The sequence below is a fragment of the Tympanuchus pallidicinctus genome, unplaced genomic scaffold, assembly GCF_026119805.1.
Source record: "Tympanuchus pallidicinctus isolate F22 unplaced genomic scaffold, pur_lepc_1.0 scaffold3, whole genome shotgun sequence".
Classification (NCBI taxonomy): domain Eukaryota; kingdom Metazoa; phylum Chordata; class Aves; order Galliformes; family Phasianidae; genus Tympanuchus; species Tympanuchus pallidicinctus.
This window is the reverse complement of record NW_026294747.1, coordinates 48357795-48380657: the sequence shown is the minus strand read 5'-3', so window position 1 is coordinate 48380657 and position 22863 is coordinate 48357795. Positions and strand designations below refer to the sequence as shown.

The 22863-nt window shown below is 39.3% G+C and overlaps 1 long non-coding RNA gene across 7 annotated transcripts in view; it reads left to right on the top strand.

Annotated features, from left to right (window-relative positions):
* The window catches only part of LOC128085352 (uncharacterized), a 221493-nt gene that overhangs the window by 16420 nt on the left and 182210 nt on the right, over window positions 1-22863 (top strand). For all 7 annotated transcript variants that reach the window (XR_008208923.1, XR_008208924.1, XR_008208922.1 and 4 more), the window contains one exon: window positions 14376-14495. This is a non-coding gene — a long non-coding RNA (uncharacterized LOC128085352). The remainder of the gene's footprint in view (window positions 1-14375; window positions 14496-22863) is intronic.

The window sequence follows — 22863 nt, the reverse complement described above, 5'->3', positions numbered from 1 at the left end:
CTCCAAGATTGTCTAGTCCAACAGTTCACCTAGCGTAAATATTTCCTCACTAAATTACGTCTCTCAGTACAACATGTAAATGTTTCTTGAACGCCTCCCGGGATGGTGACTCAATCACCTCCCTGGGCAGCCGTTTCTGGCACCTAACCACTTTTTTGGAGAAGATGTTCTTCCTAATATCCCTGGTGCAACTTGAAGCCATTCCCCGTAGTCCTGTTGCTAGTTGCATGGCAGAAGAGGCCGATTACCCGTCTTGCCACAACCTCCTTTCAGATAGTTGTATAAAGCGATAAGGTCTTTGAGCCTTCTCTGCTCCAGACTAAATAATCCCAGTTTCCTCAGCCACCCTCATAAGACTTGTACTCCAGACCCCTCAACAGCTTTGTTGCCCTTCTCTGGACCTGCCCCAGGGCCTTGATGTCTTTCTTGTGAGGGTACAAAAACTGAACACAGTTCTCAAGGTGAGTACAAGGGGACGATCACCTCGCTGCTCTTGCTGGCAACGCTATTTTATATACAAATCAGAATGCCATTGGCATTCTTGGCTACCTGCGCACTCTGCTGGCTCATGTTTAGCTGAACACTGACCAACATCTCCACATCCATTTCTTCTACACAATCTTCCAGTCACTCTGCCCAAAGCCTGTAGTGTTGCCTGGGGTTTTGCAGGGCCAGCACTTGTCTTGCTGAACTTCGCTCCAATGGCCTCATCCCAGCCATCCAGTCTATTCAGATCCCTCTGAAGGGCATTTCTACCCCTTCCTCCCAGCTTGGCGTCATCTGCAAACTTACTGAGAATGACTCTTTCCCCTTGTCTGGGTCATCAATAAAGATATTAAACAAGACTGGCCCCAGTACTGACCCCTGAGGAACTCTATTTGTGACTGGTCACTGGCTGGATTTAACTCCATTCACCACCACTCTCTGGGTGCAGCTCCCAGCCAGTTCTTTACCCAAAAAAGAGTGTACCTGTCTGAGCCATGGGCTGCTGGCTTCTCCAGGAGAATACTGTGGGAGACTGTATCAAAGGATTTGCTGAAGTCTAGCTAGACTATGTCAGCAGCCTTTTCCTCATCCACCAGGTGGTTCACTTGACTGTAAAAGGAGATCACATTGGTCATGCAGGACCTGCTTTTTGTGAACTCATGCTGGCTGGACCTGTTCTTCTGGTTGTCCTGCATATGCTGTGTGATCTCACTCAAGATGATCTGTGTATGTGGTACAAGAGTAATCTGCAATCTACCTTAGTGTTTCACCTTCATGAAACAGTGCTTCCCTTGGGAATTTTCGCTGTGATTGTCTATAATTCAGTTATGTCACATAAATATTGCTTAGATGCCTAATTTCAGCAAGTTCAGTGCAATTCAATCCAGCAAATGCAGAAAGCGACATCCCTGGAAGCATATAGAATAGATTTTCTATTGCACCGAGACACTTGTTTTACTGAGACTAAGTTGATGTTTTTAATATGATATTGAATTTTTTTGAAATACTTGACTGTGCCAAGCCTTGCAAAATTGAAGGAAAGAAAATTCAGTAAATGTATGGTATAGAATTTCTTGTATGCGCTGTGAATACTGGCACAGAAAGAAACCGGATTAGCTGAACTCTACTGATCTTGTAGAGTATGTCATATGTTTCTTTCTTACACGTGTAAAGAAAAATATCCTGAACTCATGTTCTTGATGTTAGCCTGGAATGAATCGGCTTTATCCAATGATGTTAAACTACTATTCATGCTACTGATACAGTTGCGTTTTATTACCTGCTTGATGCAAGCCATGAGAAATACAGAGAGTATTAAGTATGTGTTCTAGTTTCTAGGATGCAGAACGTGATGCAATCCACTACAGGGTTTATGCATATATGCACTGAGCATATTTTTGAGCTACTGTACTTTGAAATCTGTGCCAGACATCTATGCAGCCAGACAGTAAACAAAGAACATGATACCTTAGGCCAGGAACCTTCAACAGCACAGAGGGCTTACCTCAGAGACTACAAACAGGAAGCGTAGCATGCGTTAAGTCACAAAGGTCAGTAGGCCAACGGAGAGCAGTGCTGTGCCCATGAGTTAGGTACGCATCTGAAGGCACTGGGAGTTTTGCCACTGATTTAAAAAGGGGTGAGACTTCAAGAACTGTATCTACTGCCACTTAATTCCATTGGCATTAGTGAAATTGCTTCAGATTTGGTTGAGATTGGAGGCAAAAAGTGAATCTGATCTCTTGTTAAAAGGAATTGAGAAATTTACATTTATTGCTTCATTCAAAAAACATTTTTCTGTGCCTGTGAAATACCTTATGAACATTTTGCCTTAATTTATGTAAGAGTGCTCTTCAGCTAAACTCACATTCTGATGCCATTGAACACAGATTCTACTGCATGAGAAAATATTATAAATGCAATGAATATTAACTGCAGCCTCTTCCAGATCCCAAAATGGGACTTTAAATTACAAAGTTTTGATATGTGGCTTACATGTTCCTGGAAATTCTGTGAAATTCATCACAAGATTGAAGAAAACATTTTTTTTTTTTTTTTTTCCGAAGCCAAAACTAAGGTTAGGAGCTAAGCTTGAGACAATCTGGTCTGGCTGCACAACTTGTTGTAGACTTCAAGGAGGCTTGAAGAACTATTTCACATTCCTCAGTTGCAAGTGAATATGTAGTTGTAATGAAAAGAAAAAATAATAAAAAATAATTCTTATGGAAATGAGAAATCAAATATAAAATATATTTATAGAAAGCAAAGCTGCTGAACTATGACAATACTTCTGTTGTTTTGGTGGTTTTTTTTTTTTTTTTTTTTTTTTTTGTAGAGATTTTACATTTAGTTTTTATGTGATTCAATTTTTTTTTTAATTTATTTGTATTAATGATCAATATGACATGTCAGAATAATGTAATGGATAACTAATGATACTGTCCTCAGAACCATCAAAATTAAGTTGTTATGCCTGATGGGAAATGTAGTTTCAGATCTTTTCTTCTCATGATAATGAAAAACATTCATAATGTCAGAAATCGTTTTCCTTATGTGCCAAACAGTACAATGGAGAAATTTGGAGAGTGTTTACAGCTCTTGGCTCCTCTCTTTGGAATATCTGTACACTGGCTCTACTGAAGCAGGAAAACTAATGTTCTTAAGGAGGTAGAGGAGAGAATGAGTAGCAGAAGATGCTAAATTGCAGAGCAGTCAAATAGCAGGAAAACTACCAAATGGGATTTCTCCCAGTTGATGATGTCCATAGTCCAGAGAGTTAAATCTCTGAACTTCATCCAATATCAAGAGGAGATTCATAGGAAGACTGATGTTTCTGCCAGTGTGCTTTCTGGGAAAATGAAAAATATTATCAAGAATTGGTCCTTGGACATCAGTGACGGTTCTGCAGTAAGAAAACAGACCAGTAACTGACTAATTTAAAGGTATTAGTCATACTGATATTCTCCTGTCTTCCTTTCTGTTGTCCCTTGGAAAAATAAAGTAAAAATCATGGATCTATTTGCCGGCTTTACAGCATACAAATATGCAGTAGTCTAAAGTTTGGTGCAGTACCTTGCCCATAGGAGCCAGCTCTGCATTCTAATCTTGGACTATCAGATCAGATATATAGAAAAAGAAAAAAGATATAAAAGCCTTTCATCATTTTCTTTGCAGTTGCCATTCTGTATGAAGAGAATTTTCTGTGTGGAGTTTTGAGTTTGAGATTCTGCATTTTCCTCAGGGTTCATCTCAGGTGTCCACATCTGCAGCCTTCAGCAGTAAATATGAGAGGAGATCTGAAAATAATGCCTCCTATTTTATTATGTTGGCCCACGATGTCAGAGATGGATGCTGGTGGTATGGAAGTAGAGGTTGAACATTTTCACCAATATTCCATTACATTTTGTTACCGTGAAACATATAGGCAGAGGGGCAGTCTGACAAAATGGTGTCTGACATGGAAATGTGCATGAAGCAAAGGTGTGTCACTGAATTCCTCCATGTGGAAAAAATGGCACCCACTGACTTTCATCAATGCTTGCTGAACATTGATGGAGACCAAACAGAGGACGTGACCACAGGTGATAGGTGGCATGTTTCAGCAGTAGAGACAGTGGCAGTGGGTCACCTTCTCTGATGCAGATTTTCACAAGCATGGCATGCAGATTCTTGTTTATTACTGGTGAAAATCTGCAGCTAATGGTGGTGACTATGTTGAAAAATAGCATTTTGTAACAGAGAATTTGTTGTATCAAAGAGTGTTATTGTGCTTGTTGTAGTATTTTCCTTGGAAATAATAGGAGGTATTACTTTCAGAGTGACATACTTATCTGTCTGAGGCTTCTTAAATCAAGGAATTGTTTTTTGTCCAGAACTGGTCTGGACATAAGGTCTGATCAAGGTCTGATCAAGGTCTGATCAAGGACCAGAGAGATGGTTTAAATTCTCAAGATTTTGCGCTGTGTGAATGCAATGTTCTCATTATGTGAGAAGAGACTTTAGCTTCAAGAGCTAGGTTCACTCTCTTCCCTACAGGCTTATTTTCTCTCTCTCTCTCTCTCTCTCTCTCTCTCTCTCTCTTTTTTTTTTTTTTCCTTCCAAGACTGAGGGCAATATTACTGTGAAAACATGGCTTCCCATGCTTTCTGTATGTTGTGTTATATGATGGTCATGTATGTGGTTTGTAAAAGGGCAAATAAGGCTCTTTAAGCAAGGTACAAATAACAGAATTTTAAACGTTCATCAACTCCTTCACAGGAGGTCTATTTAGTTAATATTAATGAAGCTTTTTTTTTTTTTTTTTTTTTTTTTCTTTTCCTTTTTCCATTTTAACTGACATAAGTTCAAGCTTGTGTTAGCTGCTTTTGTTATAATTCACTTTGGCTTTTCTTCAGCCCTTGCCCTTTGCCTTAGTGATCTCTGTTTTCCTTCCATCTGTAGCTTCTTTTCTTACGTTTCTCTTGAGCAGATTCCTTCCATCTACCACAAGAATGGGTACTCAAATCAATTGTTGATTGAAATCCTGGCTCCCTGGGTGTTTCCCTCTGCTGCCTTTAGTTGTGTCAGGATTCAAGATACATTTGTTTTTCTTTCTTGCCATTACACAAATACTGCTCCCCAGTAGGACTTTGAAGTTCGTATTGTATTCATTAATAAGATTTTAAATCTTTTCAAGACAGTCCCTCTTAGCCCTTCTCCACCAGCAGGATGTGTAGCCCACTGCATATGAATTGGTTCCGGGAGTGGGGCCAGGGAGCATAGGAGCAGGGCTGGGCCAGGAAGCTGGGATAGCTGTTTCTCCAAGCATAGGAGAAGAGACTTCTGGGCTCTGGCTTTAGGGCTGAGGAGTGTGGCCATCTGTGCTGAGCATGGGTCAATCAGCTCCTCATAGTGCCATCAGCAGTAATGGGGAGTGGGGTCAGTAGGACCCTAGGGGCTCACAGTTTATAAACCAGCTGGGATTTCAAAAGTTAGTTTGACCGAACCGGGACGAACTGTCTCCAGCACAGTTTTGGCTACCCACGACCTCTGTTGGCTCAGTCCCCTCCTTCTAATGCCAACGCATTGCCTAATGATGTCAGCGGGTGTTTTGGGTTTGCAAGGAATGCAGGAATGGGTTCTCTGAAGAACAGAATGTGTATGAAGAAATGCTTTAAAACAGACTCTTTGCAGAAACTTTCTTTAAACATTTTAACAAGAAACCTGAGCTTCTTCCAGTTCCTTGGATGTTGTTTTTAATATCTATCCTTGCAGGTAGGTCATATTCTTCCACATAATTTTGTGAAATGCATGTGAGGAGAAATATCTCAGGAGAATCTTTTTGACCAATACAGCATTCATGCACTGCTTGGATGCCTTTGAAGTCTTTGAGACTTCAGCAGCTTAAGTGCTTTTCTGAATTACAAATTTTCACATCAGCATGGCTATTCTAGTGATTCTTCTGTAGAGATGATAATTTCTCTCAAGCATTAAAGAATTCCAGCTCTACTTGATTTTTGTCCTAGCATTTAACAGTATGGTATTGTGTTGTTGTCCCCTCTACACTGGCTTGATGAGGCCACATCTGGAGTACTGTGGGCAGTTCTGGGTTCCTCAGTTCAGAAAAGACAGGGGACTTCTAGAGGGAATCCAATGGAGGGCCACAAAGATGATTGAAAACTGGAAAATCTCCTTTATGAGAAAAGACTGAGAGAGCTGGGGCTGTTCAGCCTGGAGAAGAGAAGACTGAGAAAGGATCTTATCAATGCTTATAAATATCTAATGTGTAGATGTCAAATGGATGAGGCCAGGCTTTTTTTGGTGGTGTCAGCAATAGGACAAGGAGTAATGAACACAAACTGGAACATAGGAAGTTCCATAGGCACGTGAGAAAAAAATTCTTTACTGTGAGGGTGACAGAGCTCTGGAACAGGCTGCCCAGAGAGATTGTGGATTCTCTACCTCTGGATGTTCATCTGGAGATGTTCAAACCCTGCCTAGGTGCTTTCCTGTCCAACTTGCTGTAGCGAACTTGCTTTAGCAGTAGGGTTGGAGTGGGTGATCTCCAGAGGTCTCTTCTGACCCCTACAATTATGTGATTCTGTTTCTGCAAAGGACTTTGCTAGGCTTCGTACTCTCATTGCCTCTGAGCAGAATGGAAAGGAGTCACCATGCCATTTCCTCAGAGTGTATTTCCTGCCATGTTTAGCATATCTTCTAATTCTCTCCACTACTTTCAAGTGGCTTCCCTCCCCTTCCCTCTTCCCTCTTCCCTCTTCCCTCTTTCCCCTTCCCCCTTCCCCCTTCCCCCTTCCCCCTTCCCCCTTCCCCCTTCCCCCTTCCCCCTTCCCCCTTCCCCCTTCCCCCTTCCCCCTTCCCCCTTCCCCCTTCCCCCTTCCCCCTTCCCCCTTCCCCCTTCCCCCTTCCCCCTTCCCCCTTCCCCCTTCCCCCTTCCCCCTTCCCCCTTCCCCCTTCCCCCTTCCCCCTTCCCCCTTCCCCCTTCCCCCTTCCCTTTTTTTTTAACTTGTGTTTACTCAGTGGCATGTAAGGTCTGAGGCAGGAGTTGAGTACTTTGTAGTATCTGTGTTGCTCATCGTGTGATGCAATCCCTTTGTACAAAGGGCTCTAATGGCTTCTTGGTGGGGCTCACAGTCAGTGACTGTTTTCTATGTGCTTGTGCAATGGCCTGATTATAGTTTGATCCAGACAATAAGTATTCACTTTTCTAAATGATGCTGCGAGAATTCAGGGATTTCTTACTGAGTGTTGGATGTGTTCATCAGATGTATGTGCTTGCCATTGGATATGCATGTGACTTTATGGTCACCAATTTCATCAGGTAAAAGTATTTCTGGTAGCTTCCATAAAGGATATATTTTCTGAAACATATTAGCTTGATAGTGTTTAAATTCAAGATGATTGCCAGATTACCTACTGTATCAGTATGTTGAACCAATTTCCATTTTTCCGTCACTGCTATGCACTGGCATTTCACAGACTGGGACAACCCCAACTGTATATGACTTTTTTTATTTTCTGTTGGAGAAATGTCATTGGCCTTTTCTGACCTTGTCCTATGGTCACACATGAGACTTTGAAAAGTCTTTTTACTCGGCTTCTCTCTTGTTACAATAATATTGCAGAGTACTACTTCCTGAATTTCCTGTTAGAACATAACAGTTTTTACAATGGTGAAGCTTTAAATAGAGTTTGAAATATTTGGCATCAGGATAGAGATTTTTGTATGCAATATATTAGCATGACATTTTAAACCCCTAAGTAGGGTGGCTTGTGCAAGAAGCTTCTTATTCCCTAGTAAATCATAGAATTGTAGGCATCGGAGGCAGCTCAGGCGACCAGTCCATCTCTGTTCTGCAGCAGAGCCAAGGACTATTTCTGACAGTGATTTTCCTAACCTTTCCATGATAGACTTCAGTGGTGAGCATTCCAAGGCCAGCCTCAGTGAGCTGTTCCAATGTACTGCTGTTTTTGTTAGTTATTTTGTTCTAAGAGCTAACAAATCTTTTGCCACATGGTAAGCAGTTCTTCTAACCTTGATAGACCTGAAGAACAGTTGATCACTGTCATATTCATAAAAGCATCTTGCATATTTGAAGACTTATGTCTTCCCTCAGTCTCTTTTCTAGACTAAACAAACCCAAATCTTTTAGCTTTTCTTACTGGATCATGTATTCCAACTTGGTTTTTTTTTCTGTTGTTCTCTGCACTCTTCAGATTGTCTGTATAAATCAGAAAGCATACTATTTAAAATTGGACAATATTTTTGATTTGAGGCATTCACTAATACCAAGAAGTATAGAATGATTTCTTCTTATGAAATGTCATATACTTTTTGTATCTGCAAGAATCGTACTGCTAATTCAGTTTGTGCAAAGCTGTGTCTAAGATTTTTCTGCAGTTTTGCAGCTTTCCTCTGCTTTGTAATTGTGCGTTTGATTTTCCAGCCCAGGTGCAAAACTTTTCTTCCCATTACATCTTGCTGTTTTCAGAGCCAATGTGATAATTAGAAACTCTTTGAATCCTGTTTTGTGAAGGTTTTTCCACTCTTCGCAGCTGGATGTCTTGCAAATTTGAGCATACCTTAATATTCCATCCTTTTACTTGTTAATGAAGGCCCAGAATAGAACTGGGCTTTAGGGTAGCCTCTTGCAAAACCAAGCTTGATGTATATTTTCCACTGAGTTACTAATAACAATACAGTTTTCAGCCAGCCTATAGTAATATAATAGTAATATCCTCTGTGGAACTTCTGCTGGCTTCCTGATGAAAGCATTGGGGACTGGGCTTGTGCAGCATTGTGTCAGTCTTTCTGAAGTCAACATCCTGTCTTCTGGTTCCCCTTTCACCTGTGGGCCATAAATGTGTAACTAAGGAGAATGTTCAGACTGGTCTGTCATGATTTATTTTTCACCTCCATTAGGAAAATTTGGCCAGAACACTACTTGTGTCTCTGGTTCCCTCAGCCCTTCCCTGGAGCCAGATGTCACTTCTGTGCAGTCTGGTCTGAGTCACACCTGGCTGTTTTATTAGTGCTTGTGTAGAGCATTGGGCAATGGCTGAATTGCTAGTTGAAGCTTGGCACTGTGTCTGTTATCTCATGGATTTGGGCTCCTGGCAGGCAGGCAGCTAACACCCTAGGAAGCTGGGTTGACAATGGATGTCTCTGTTCATCTCTGAAAGAATTTTAACAGAAAAAAATAAATCTTGCCCTGATAATCATCAACCAAGCAAACAAAAACAAACACACACACACACACACACACACACACACACACACAAACGCCGCCAAAACCAAATCAAAACAACAAAAAAAAATAACCCAAAAAGACAGAACACAGCAATTTACCTATAGTCTGATCTATTCAGTACCAGGTTTTCCAGTACTGAAATGATCCCTGTACATTTCCCAAATAATTTAATGGCAATAAACTACTCATCAGCTGACTTGTCCTTCAACCTCTACAAGAAGATTTTTAAAGGGCTGTTTTATTTTCCCCCCCTTTATTCCTGGCAAATGCACAAATATCTATCTGAGGTCATATTACTTAAATAGAAACTAATAGAAGAGTTGGTTGTACAAATACTTCACAATCTGGTCACAAACATGCTCTAAGACATGCTGGTCTGCCTTGGGTGAAATTCACCTTGGACAGAGACAAGAATTGCACCTTTTAACTCAGAAGAAAGTTACTATCCACCTTGTGCTTTAGTCAAGCTAGAAATAGAGTGAACTGGGAAAGCAAAAGAGGGATTTTAAGACTTCTGGCCTGCCAACTCTAGCTATTTATAGCAAAAGAGAATAATCATGGAATAAGGTGAAAATATTTCATTTTTATAGCCCTATATAAGATGAAGTTATCCTTAAGTGAATCATAGCCTCTGAACCAATAAACAATGGAGTAATGTGTTTAAAAAAGAAAAAAATATTAATGAAAACATGACTTTATTTGTCTCTTCTGGGAGCTTTCTGTGTCAGTTACAGTAGTAAACATGCCTCCTGTGAATCACTGGAGACGAAAAACAGACGTATACTTGGGCTTAAGTGGTTCATATGGGTTTGTAACAGTTTTGTATCTTTTGAGCATTCAGGAAAATCCGGCCTACAGATTTTGAACTGTGATTCTGGCTACAGAGGCACAACACATTCTTTTCTGTTTTTAATAAGTCTCTCTCTTTGTGCTACAAATCCTTCTAAAAAACTGCACCAGCAGTGCTAACCAATGGGTAGCAGCTAGAAGCTGTGGGGAGAGGAATTGCTTTGGCTGGACAGAGACTAAGGGATTTGTACACCCAAATTTCTATTGTTTTTAATAGGAATTTGGCTTCAAAAATCTTAGCTTTCATATGTGTTCAGTCTCTTAACAACTGGAGGTCTCTAACCCTTCATTCCTATCTTCCTGGATCAAATCCTCCATTGGCTGATGTACCAGCCAGGGGAAAGTAGATACATCGTTGTGCACATCCTTTCTTAAGATTCCTCCCTTGTTAGGTGCACTGTGCTGCTTTTCTGAACGAGAGCACCCACCATCTGCTGGTGAGAGCTTATAGCGGAAGGAAGGAGGGTCGGTATTCCACCAGGAGTGCAGAGGTTGCTTAATAACCTTAAGCAGGTTTACAATGTTATAGTGTGGATCAGTTTTTCCCTTTCTTTTTCAGTGGCTTTTCAGAAGATTATGAGAGACTTTATAAAAATACAGAGCCCTTATGTGTGTTATCATTATTCCATACCTACTGGCATACTGCCATTCTGATTCTCCCATGCAATATAATGTAAGGAAACTGAAAAGTAAATGTTTATGAAAATTCATGAATAACACCAGAAATTGATTACCTCAGTTTAGTTCAGATGGAAAATCTGAACGAAAACCCAGAAACTTAAGTATATAACAAGGGGCTGCTAATTTAATTTCTGATGACTTAAGTGACTGAGAACTTCAGAATGATTTACAGTAGGCTATATGTTACTTTAATGCATTCAGTTCATCACTGGGTTGCATGTAGTGAATGTAATCTGGTAAGGTGATTGTAGGTGATGATAAGATAGTTGCAAGCAAAAGGGAAGCGTTTCCAATGATGTTTACATTTTCCCTACTCTTTCAAATGACATAAATTTATATGGAAGAGAACTAGATGCACAGGGACAGCATTAACTACTACATATGCTGAGGAAAAATTGCAAGGGAGTAGATTCCTGAGGTGCGGTTAGATTAACATATGTTCAGTGTAAGTTTGTTAATGAGGCAGATGTCAGAGAAATGAATAACTTAGAAACCTTGATCAAGGCATCAAGACAACGGGACACATCATTTTGACACAAAGAATTTTTACAGATTGCATGGGACTGGCAGTACTCCAGTATTAGTTCCAGACTGAAATGAAATTCCATTCTATATCTTTCTTTGTGTTAGAAACCTGAGTACCAAGTGGTTATTGCACAGAACTATATTACGTGCACAATTTAAGCACACTGAGTACAGTACACGATTATAGCTCTATTTTAAAGCACACTTCTCTTTAACGTGTTTTTACTTAGAATGACTCTGTAGGTTAATATTGGACTCAACTCATATACACAGTGCATGGGATTCTGCAGGGAAGTTGCATTATCTGCCTGTGCTGAGCATAATGAAGAGGGAAAGTGCTCTCCAACTGTATGAAAAGAATGCATGATTGGTCATGATACTTTTGCTTTTCTGCCCATTGCAGCTGATGCTTTCATTCCAAGAAAATAAGCATTCAGTGCAGAGAAGGTGGTGGCTGAAGGTCTCCACCTGTTGCCATAGACATGTGGATTTCTGGCAACATAGCACAATTCTCTGCACAGGCAATTGAACTACCAGGGCTAGTGGGCTAGATGGATGGAAGGAATTATATTTAAATGCCTCTCTAGTGTTTAAGACGTCTCTAGGTGTCACTGATATTCCTCTGCCTTCCCATCTACCTTTTCTCCTCCTATGCTAAAACTTTCTGGGCCAGTTTCTGCTAGTGAAATTGCCATGGGACCTATTGGTCTGTTTTTGAGTTTGTGCTGTCTGCCTGAGTCCTGACCACATCAAGCTCTTGGTCTGTGGGCCACAGTTTAAAACAGAGAAAAGTGTTCTCATCCCCTTTCCTGTTCCACTTGTGGTTAGAGCAAAAAGCGTGTGTGGAGTATTTCTCATATTACATACAGCTTTATGAAGAAAAAGTCTGTTTTCTGATATTGAATCAACTACTCATAAAGGACCTTACCTTTCTAACAAAAGTTTTGTGCTCAGATCTTTTGCCTATTTTTGCAGAATCAAAAATCTTTTACCCAGGAGAAGCACTAGCTAGGGTTGGTGTTTTTGTTCTTGGCATCCCTCTATGAATGCTCCTGGTTTATTTTCCTTTTTTTTTATATTCAGAGGACAAGAACAAGAATGATTTCTAGTAAATGTGTTTTAGGACACTTAACAGAGAAAGGAGAGCTAGGTTACTATAAGCTGAGACTGATAGGTATTTAGAATTTGGAATATATGTATTTTAAAAGGAAGAAAATAAAATTGTTATGTGCATGGGAGGTGGGCAAGGTGATGGAAACCAACTGTGACAGCTTGGTGGCCTGACATTCTGCTGAAAAATGTAGGTTAAAATCTCTTGGTGAAGGAAGGGCATGGAACCAAAGTGGAGACAGATGAATGTCCTGACACTTGAGTAACAGCATACAGTCTCCAGACACATTTGTAAATGTCTTTGCATGTATGATCTTATATTGCACTTGTTTCCATGTTTCCTACTGGCTAGCTTAAGCCCTCTCTTAGTCTGCTGCTGTCTGCACATCCCATTTCAGTGTGCCTGAGGCCTCTGATTGATTTATATGTTGCTGCCAGCTTGAGACAGCTAATGTGGTTATCACCTCCAGCTGTTTACCCCACCCTTAAAGTGCTAAATAACTCCAGTGGCTCTGCAGCTGGTTTACTAACAGCTCAAATATCAGTGCATGGAGGGTGAGGGGAAGCTTGGGTACAGTAACCTCATCAGATGTCTGAAACAAAACCATCTCTTCTTGTCTGTCAGAAATGGTTGGCCCCCACATTGTGTGGGCCTCAGGTGCAAGGCAAAGCTTCCAAGGGCCCAGGTGCTTTTTCACATCTAGCTAGAAGTAAAATAATTATGTTTTACGGTGCTGAATGTAGCCCTTAAACTATTTTAATTTCTAAATTAAATGCCTGAACTCCATGCATAATGGGAAGCCCCATTATTTAGGTGCTGAACTGGTAAGCACTATTAAGATTGAGGAAGCCAGTTCTTGAAGTGGGCACATCAGAAATGTCCCTTGGAAATGAAACCATCTGAGGTTGGGATTCCGCTAGCTATACAGGGTTCTGCATCTGAATACATCTTTTAGACTCAGTTTATAGCTGTTACAGAATAACTGGTCACTCTCTTATAGAATAGAGCGTCTCCTCTGGAAACAGAGGTCCAAACAGATGTCCACCTTAGCTGCAGACATTTTTTTACCAGATCCCAAAGTGAAATGAGATGAATCTTTCTTATGGAAAATATGCAGAAGCTTACCTTGAGTTGCACTGAGTAGAAATTTGGTTGGTCCTTGTATCCAGGCACAGCTTCTTTGTGTATCCTTCACGCCTTACACTTTTGAGCAAAGCTCTCATGTTTCTGAGAGCTGCCAGTATTTCTAGTAGCATGTGTTCCTTCTTGGTGTCCTCTGTGGTGGTGGAGTTGGAGTTGGGTGTCCTCCCTGCTCTGCAGCATGATAGGAGTATAGGATCTGCCCCGGATTTGCCTCAGCCACGCACTTTGGTTGGATCCATTCAGCAGGGCACTGGGACATGGTCACTAAACAAGGGTAAGGACCTCGCCCTCCAGCTCTCCCTCTCCCTTCTATGTTTTAAGTACCACATAACACAAAATGCAATCTAGTTTCCCAATTGGACATCTTAATGTACCCTTTTATATACCAACTTTACAGCTGACTCCAGCTCCTATAGAAAAGGAATATAGTTCCTCCTAGGCACCCAAACACAAGTTAGATTTCTCTAAGTGCTCATCTACTCCCTAGAGTTTTTTTTTTTGTTTGTGTGTGTGTGTGTGCACGTGCAGAGTCAGTTGAATTAGGATTCTCTGTTCAGCGTTGTGATTTAGAGGGAGAAGAGAAACTTCTGTGTAGAGATGTCAGCAATATCAATTGCTCTAAGTTTCCTGGAAATATCTAGCTCATATGAACTGTGAAAAAAAATTGTACTGTGAAGAGTTATTGGAAATTAGACTATCTGTATAGCTGGAGTGAAATTCAAGTTTCCTCTTTATGTCCAGGTTAGAATCACAGAGGTAGGTGCATATAAATAATTTTTTCCTTGAGTTTTTCATCCAGTTATTTTCCATTTCTTTTTCTTTCTTGTTTACAGCCCTTGTGATTATATAACAGTTCTCAAGAGGAAGCTGCTAACAAGCCCATCTGATATTTTGTGCCAGCTGTTTCAGTGGAGGCGTGTTGGACTGGAGTGAACTCCGCCTTCTTTGACAAGGTATATTATATGAGTAACACCATAAAATGTATTTCAAACAGAATGATAGTCTACTTAACCTCTTGGTACTCTTTTCATTAATTTCTTCTTGGATCAATTATTATGCTTTGCGTGTCTCAAAACTGAGCTGAAAACTCCTCTGGGCATGGAATGTGTCATTCATTTAAACAACATCAAGGCACACTGTTCATGTTTAATTATTACTTTAATGCAAGTGCTAAACTGTTTTCAGTCACATCTAACAAACATGTTTTCTGGGAATGGTTGCTGCGTGACCTCAATTTGGGGACAAGTTAGGCTAAGCCTTGAAATGCTGCATCAAGCTGTCATTCCAAATAGAAGTGAGCTCTGTCATCCTTGCATGAACTACATACTGTTACATGGATGGTCTGGTGAATGGAGAATATATAGACTGCCCACCAGAATGGACATTGCAGTATGCTGATTTATGATGAGTAAATTCTAGAGTAATCCTATTGATGATGCTTAGAAACATCTGTTGACAATGTAGCTAAGTAGCTAAGCTAGCAACATTGTATAGTAGATGAAAGCCACCTGTAGTGAAATCTTTTTTAAAACGTATATAAATATTTCTGTCAGTGTTGGTGCATCAGTTCTTTTTCAGCTTATCCTTTATGGGATGACACATTTATGCGTAAATGGTCAGAATATTTATAGGCCCAGTTCTAGTGGAACGTGAGTATACGACTAAAGGTATTGCTCAAAAAGCCAGTTTGATGCAACATGTAGATATGAAAGTCACTTTAGTTACTTTTAAAACCAAACCAGAAATGTTGTTCAGGATCAGGTGTATGGAGAAAGCAGGGTCTGAATTGTGGGTATGTGAGAGATTTGTCTGAAACAATAAAGAAACAGTAAAGAAACAATAAAGACAGGAAGCATTGTGATATCTTATACCTTGATAGATGTTGGATTTACTGTGTTTTGATGTATTCCATATAAATTACATTATGAACAATGAATTATGGTACATCCACAGTCATTTCGTAAGGCTAATCTATTCCAATTTTAAACTAAGTCAGAGCATACATTCACTTGACATGGCATAGCATTCACCTTGTTCACATCTTAACAACTGACTAACACAATGTTGATAACACATAAAGATGCAGAATCGACTTAAAACTTCACACAGGCAGGACTCTAAGGTATGAGAATTTCCTTTGTATCTAAGAAAGATCAGTTGAGATAATTCATTATATCTGTTGGAAGATTTGCTTTGACATTTGAGACCAAATTTTGCTGGATTTCCCTTTTTCTCTCCTCCTTCCCTGCTTGTTTTTCATGTTTCTTCACTGGGCCTTTTTGAAGTCATAGCTGAAACTCATTGCTAGTCTTTCTTGCTCATGACCTTGTGAGCAGACAGCAAGACCTGAGTAAAGTTTGACAGCTGCAAAATGTAGCATATAAATGCTAGAAATGTCTGCTTCTGTTACTGATAGCCAAAAAGCTACAACATACTCTAACAAGATCTTTTGAAAGAGGACTTAAAAAAGTGAGTGACTGTGAAACTAGCTGCCTTTTGCCGCCCTTAATATAGAACCATTAAGAGTTTTAAAACTTCAGCTTAATGTTTTAGTTCATAGAAAGCTTTCTTTGTAAATTTCCTGGCCCAGAGTACTCTTGCTTTATGCTTTTGCCACAGTACTCTGTTGGTTTGTCCTGGTTCGAAGGAATAAATCCTGTTTTAAATTTCCTTGGTTTTTTATAACAAAGGGCCCTGGAGGAAAGAAAATCTTTTAATCCTCCCAGCAATAACCTGACACGACCTTCTAAACACACTATTAGCTCAAAAATATCAGCAATATTTTGTAGCTGTCTTAAGAGCTTACAATAGAGATGGACCAAATATTGAGAAGAACGATTATACTTGGATCTGAGGAAATCAGTATCTTCAGGACAACTACATGTTTAAAATGGGCTAAATGTTAAAAAGTATTTAAAAAGCTGCATAGTGGAGTATTGTTCAGTAGTGGTGACATTGCACAGCCAGTTTTCTGCATGCTCTTTCTAGGCTTGTGATTTCCTCACTGTCTTAGCATGAATTACTTGCTTTCTTTGTGCTCTTTCGTTACTCCAGTCTGCTTTGTCCTTCCTTCATAAGGGCTAAGCTTTTAGAAGATGTTCAGAGCTATTTTAGTATGCTCAGTATGAGATATTTCTTAGAAAATTTGCAGGAAGAACCAATTTTCTGCAAATCTGGTCTCTCTATTATATCAGTAGGCTGCCAACTATTGCACATAGCTTAAATGTCAAATAGGTATTTTTAAAAAATTAATACTGTTGTATAAATGTAAGTACATTAACCTAACTCACATGGAAAGAACCTTATGGTACTAAACTGTCACAAAGTTCACTTAAAATTGAGGTCTTTACGCTTACAGGGAAGAGAGAGATAGGATGTACAGTAGAGAAAGATAAAGGTAGTAAGAGAAGATAAAGAAAAGAAATCCAATTGCTTTTGGTAACTTGGGTTAAAGTAGCTAAATTCAGAGATAAAAAAGGATTTTAAAGCTAGAAGTTGCTTTGATACTTTTAAGTACTTCAGTTGTTCATTTTGGTATGCAGCAAATTCTTGATAAATCCTACAGCCATTACTTAATCGTTCTGTTTTGAAATTCATGTTAAGAATCTGAACTAAACCTAGAGAAGTCAATGAGAGCCTTTCAGTTGCATTAAGCACATACAGCAAAATTATAGCTAGGATCACAGATAGACATGGGGAAGGTGATGCCACAAAGTGGGATTTACCTAGACCCACGCTGCTGTGTGCAGCACTGTCTCGTTCTGACCCTGGAGAGGAGAGTGCTTTAAAAGTGTAGTTCCTACTTCAGATTCAATTTTAATCTAGCTGAGCAGTCCGAGAAATGTGAGTTTGGTTGGTACCAAGTTCCTGCTCCCAGATGTGAGAACATTTTGGGGGAAGGGAGTATGATATGGAAAAGCATGAGAAGGAGAAAGATGGCAGGAGCAGCCAGACATGCTGGCAGCATGGAGGCTAGAGCAGCAGTTCTTCTGTCCGTGCCACTGATTCTCACACAGCCATTATGGCCAAAGTTTCTGTAACATCCCTGTTTGCAGCAGGGATTGACTGTAGTCTGACTATAGAACGTCTGCCACACCTTCAGCTTTGGCACAAGTTTCTGTCTTGGGCACAGTGCTTTTCAAAGACATGGGTGCGCTCATCTGTGAGCTAGCTGTTGATGTACAGGTTGGTCTCTAAACTTCGCCCGCTAGGAAGCTTGGACAAGTGTGTCATCTACTCAACTTCCAGATTTTTTTCTGTTGAAATGTTTGAGGTCTACTTTGGTACCTGGCTGGTGGTGAATGCATTCTTCCCGCTCCTTTACAGGTTTGAAATACTGTGTTTTAACCAACACGCTACAGTTTATTTAGATAGAAGTATGGCAGGGATGCACCTCTGTCCTGCTGATGTTTTGAACTTTGCAAGAAAGACCTCTGTGGTCTCCTGATTATTCCCCCTTAGCTGTAGTGGCTGCCCAATTCCCAGGCCTCACAGGTTGCTGCCGCAGGGAGGAGACTGTGGTAACTGTCAGATATGTCATTGATACAGTCCTATTTAATTAAAATAATATTCCATTAGTTTAAATTTCTCTGAACACCCTCAACTGTTTTTTTGTTCAGTTCCAAGTCCTCCAGCAGCCAGCACTGTGCCCAAAAAGCTTTCTGCTTTTCTTTGAGGGCCATGCTGCTGTCTTCACTAGCCTCTGTGGACCCATCTCTGGACTGTCTCCTTGCTCTCCTGCATGTTTTTTTACTTCTGACATGAAGTAGTTATTCTGAAAAGCAAAGTCCAACTCCCACTTCTGCATTTTACTCTGGGGGAGATCCTTCAGACTGCGTGGCCCAGCTCCTCCTCCAGCTTTGTCATGCTGATTTGCAATTTAGCCTGTAGCTCCTATTGTTGTATTTATTGCTAAACAAAAGGAGTTTTTTTTTTTTTTTTTTTTGCTCTCTCACTGCTTAGGCTGAGTAGAAGATAGTTGTCGTGTCCACTAGCTTCCATGAGCTTTGTGGGTACCACTGAACAGAGGTCTTGCGTGCTGAGCATCACCTCATCTTCAGCAAGGCAAGATGCAAAGAGCTTGGTGGCCTGGCAACTTCAGTAGGCCTCAAGCATTTATATTCCTCATGGCTTCAAATGGGCTGCTTATTCCTCACTGATTTAATGGTTGACTTCTGATGTTTTTGGATGAGTCAGATGTCTGTAATAGTGACACTCCATCTATGTATGTGGTAAATGTGAGAGAAAACAGATGTCTATAAAAATCACTGAGTTCGATTTGCAACAGTGAACAGTATTTTGATTAATCATAGCTGTATAGCTAATGTGTACTACCTCTCTAGTGGGGGGTGGAAATTACTTCTTTCACACCTATGTGACTTCTACCTTCACATTTGTATTTTTTCTAAAACTCGACCTAGAGTACTCTAGAGTTAAGTTCAGGTCTGTTTGTTTTAGGATTAATTGTACAATCACTGCAGTGTTTTAAAACAGTCTTGCAACCTTAAATTTCAACATTGAAAATTTCTGGCAATATCTGAACTTTGCTCATATGTAAAAGGAAATGAACAGTAGCTGCTGAGTAAGTGTCATACACCAGTTGTTCCCAAATAGATTTTTTCCAATACAATGTGAATTTATTTGGTCCGGTTTTATAAGTTGTCTCAGACCAAAGCTGAATCATTTGCTGAATAGTAGATGAAAGACAGAATCCTAATCCAGGCTTAGTCTGACACTCTGAAGCAAAGAATTTCAAAGTTCCTGAGATCAGAAGGCAAAGAATTTCGCAAATAAGTATCAGCCAACTCCTTTTCCTGTAAGACCTGAGGTTGAATAATGAAAAACCAGTGGCAGAAAGTAATAGCTGAACAAAGAAAAAATGAAAGGTCTAACCCTATGAACTAGCTTTAAGGTCATGAACAGGATCTTATAAAATCAACACAAATTCATTACTGGAAGAAACCAGAATATAGTCTTTAACGCAGTACGATATGTCAGAACTGATCAAATCACATATATGTGCAAAATTCAGAATAACTGGAGTTTGCTAGTGAAATTAACAGGCAGCGAAGGGAGGATTTCCCTAATGAAGCTTCTAATTTTCTGGAGATACTTCTCTGGTTCGCTAACTATGGTCTGGACAAATCGTGAGACAAAATAGGCACTTTATTTCACAAGTTTCCGTGTGTCCTGTAACAGGATTTTGGGAGATGGACATATAGTCTGCAGTGCTGATGTTATTTTATTGACTCACCTACTCCAGTGTTGAGGTTTCAGGAACTCTCCTGCTCTGTAGAACCCTTTTTAAGCCCACATCCTCTGGCTTAAATAAAGACTATAGAATGCTCTAAATGCACTAACAAAGGTCTGGGTTTCTTTTTTAGAAGTATGTAAGATATAAGTCCAGTAAATGGGCACTGAGCATAAGTATTAGATATCTTTTGTTTTTTGTTCTTGATTTTGAAAGATGGTATTTCTCAGAATAATGTGAGAAGACTTGGAAAGCTAATTTATTCCTGTTGTAAGATAATTCTGCAAATGACTCAAAAGTGCAGTAATTTAGAAATCTTGAGGTTCTTTCTATATCTGGATTTATGCATTCAGCAAGCTTTTAGTGAAAATATATGAATCTTTGGTAATTACTTTAATTCATGAATAGAACTTTAACTGAGCTGAATACATGAATGTACCTTACAGTGTTCAGGCTTTGTGAGACATTTCTGCTAAATCGGCTTATGAATTTCCTTTTGATGAGCTTAATTGTTGACAGATTTTTCAAAAGCCAGCAACAGCTTTCTTTGCTAGCTAGTATTCACATGAACTGGATAGTCTTGTGAAGTCCTTTATTCAATTTGCATAATATTTTGCTTCTGCTGTAAGATGAAGCGAAATCCTTTGTAGTGAAACCAACAATGTTAGACATATTAAAGGCATCAATCCTAATCAAATAAAAGAAAATAGAAAATTCACCCTCCCAGCTTGTTCTTCAAGATTTTAGGATATGTACAGCTAGAAAAAATACATATTTTTTCTTTTTTTTTCTTTTCAAAGAACTGTTATGAAAAGGGTCCTAAATAATGTGTTATCTCCTATTCAGAGAAGATATTTTACTGGTTACTTAAGCACAGCTGTAACTGTGCTTTTCGTCTGGGATCCCTCAAGTCAGAACGCATTGCAAAATTCATTAAATCTAGTAAGCTTTTTTGTCCGTTTGCATACAAGAGACAAATTTTATATCTTATATATCCAAATGTTTTATTGCTAGTTTTAGAATTTCTACCTTTGAATATTATTCCCAGGGTGTATAGGTAGGAAGGGAATAAAATGTAAAATGAAGAGTGGGATCTCTGGCCATAATGATGGTTGTGGATGTCTGAGGGTAGTGAAGCATGCAGAAGCCTTGAAAATAAGTGACCTTCTTTTCTCCCAAACATTTCTGAAGAATTCTTGCCCGTTAATAATGCCTTAAAAGTAATAGTCTGGGATCTGTGTATTCTAGCCAAATGAGGCCACATCCCACAGTCCTTGCTTTGTGTTTACTGGAGTAAATCTCCCATTTGCTCATGATAGGATGAGGTCTGAGAACTGAGTAAGGATGGCAGGATGGGAATTGGTTTGTCACCTCTGACAGTGGGTTTGCAAACTGCTGGAACCACAAATGAGCTCAGTGTTTAGCAAGATGGTGGATGCCAGCATGAAGCTTGGAAGTGCCAATTTTAATTAAAACCTGCACTTTCAAATGAAGTTCTTAGTTAACAATGGGTGGGAAATTCTTCCCACCATATAAATTTTCTGAATGCTGTATTGACTGGCAAGATGGGGGCAGGTTCTCTTTCCACAAAAGTACTGCTACCATCACCTCCCCCAGCCAGAAGAAAAAGACTACATTGTTTGTGGAAACTCTCCTTGTTCATGTCCTGCATTTCAGCCAGAACAGACAGATTTTATTTTGTCCTCCTCACCCCCCTTCCTTCATTGTTAACAATGGAGCAAACACATGAGATTAACATGGCTCTTGACATGGCTCAGTTGTTTGCCATTTGGAAACTACTGATTCCTCAGTTGTATAATTGTAAAAATTAAAAAAAAATTAAAAACATAAAAATTAATCAAAAGATTCAGTTATTTTCTGTTTATTCTAAAGACAGGGAGAACAGAGTAGTAGGGAGAGAAGGGGGGAGCCAACAACAAAAAAACAAATTAGTTTAAGAACCAGCATGTTCCCCTTACTTTAAGGAACACAGTAAACATTTCAAAAGTGCATGCCAGCTCATTATCTAACCCAGTCTTCACTGACTTCATGAAAAACAGCAGCAGTTAAGCAATTTTTGCCAAAAGTAAAATTTGGGTACATGTATTGCTAAAAAAAAATTTGACATCTGCTCCATACAGGTTCCTTAATCTGCCACACAGAGGCAAATCAACATTTCATTGTTATCCTTTCTTTCTGATGTTTAGCCCTTTCTTGATTGCTCTTCGAGTCTGTTTTGAGCATTGTTTATCCAGAGCTCTGGTATGACCTATGACTTGAATTGTTGGCCAGAAATGAACCTCTCCAAGTGTTTAAAGATGTAGACACAGCGTCAGTAATATAATCTGCGTGGTAATATCTGTTTGAAAATACTTCTTTTACAAAGTTTATTGTTTTAAAAAAATCTGTTTATGGATTCCTTCATTAACTAAGTTTTAAGAGTTAATTTGTCATTAACTTCACTTATTTTTTTGATGAATGTTGTTTTGAATACTCCAGGTAGCTGCCTTTTTCATTTAATTCAGTGAATACTTGTAATTTATATTTAAATGTTTGTCATAATAATTTTAGTAAAATGTGTATTCAGTTATCATTATTTATTGTGATAACAATGGATACAATGGATTCCATTAATTCGCTCATATTGATAAGTTACTAATTCTTTGGGAAACACATATCTTTCTATGTCCAAAGCATATTAATTCAGGAGTACTTTGAATCCTATTGAACTCTGTTTCCTTTGAGAATGACTCTTCATTTAAGAGAAGTGCAAGCATCTGTTGAACAATTGTTTTATTAAATAGTTTAAAGAATATTTCTTTTGAAACAATGCAGGCTTTTTCCCATTGCCCTTACATTGTCTAGTATGTCCTGTTGGCATTGTCTTTTCTCACCTTAAAACTTTCCATTCAAAATTAATATGGCAATCTGTATTTTGCTTTAGAATCTATGTGATTTTCTGCCATATGCTTAAAATGCAAAGTTGTGCAGTTCTGATAATCAGTTTCTCTATTGCACATGCGTCATACTCTTATTCTTTATGAGTGATGATTATTGAAAAAAATCTTACT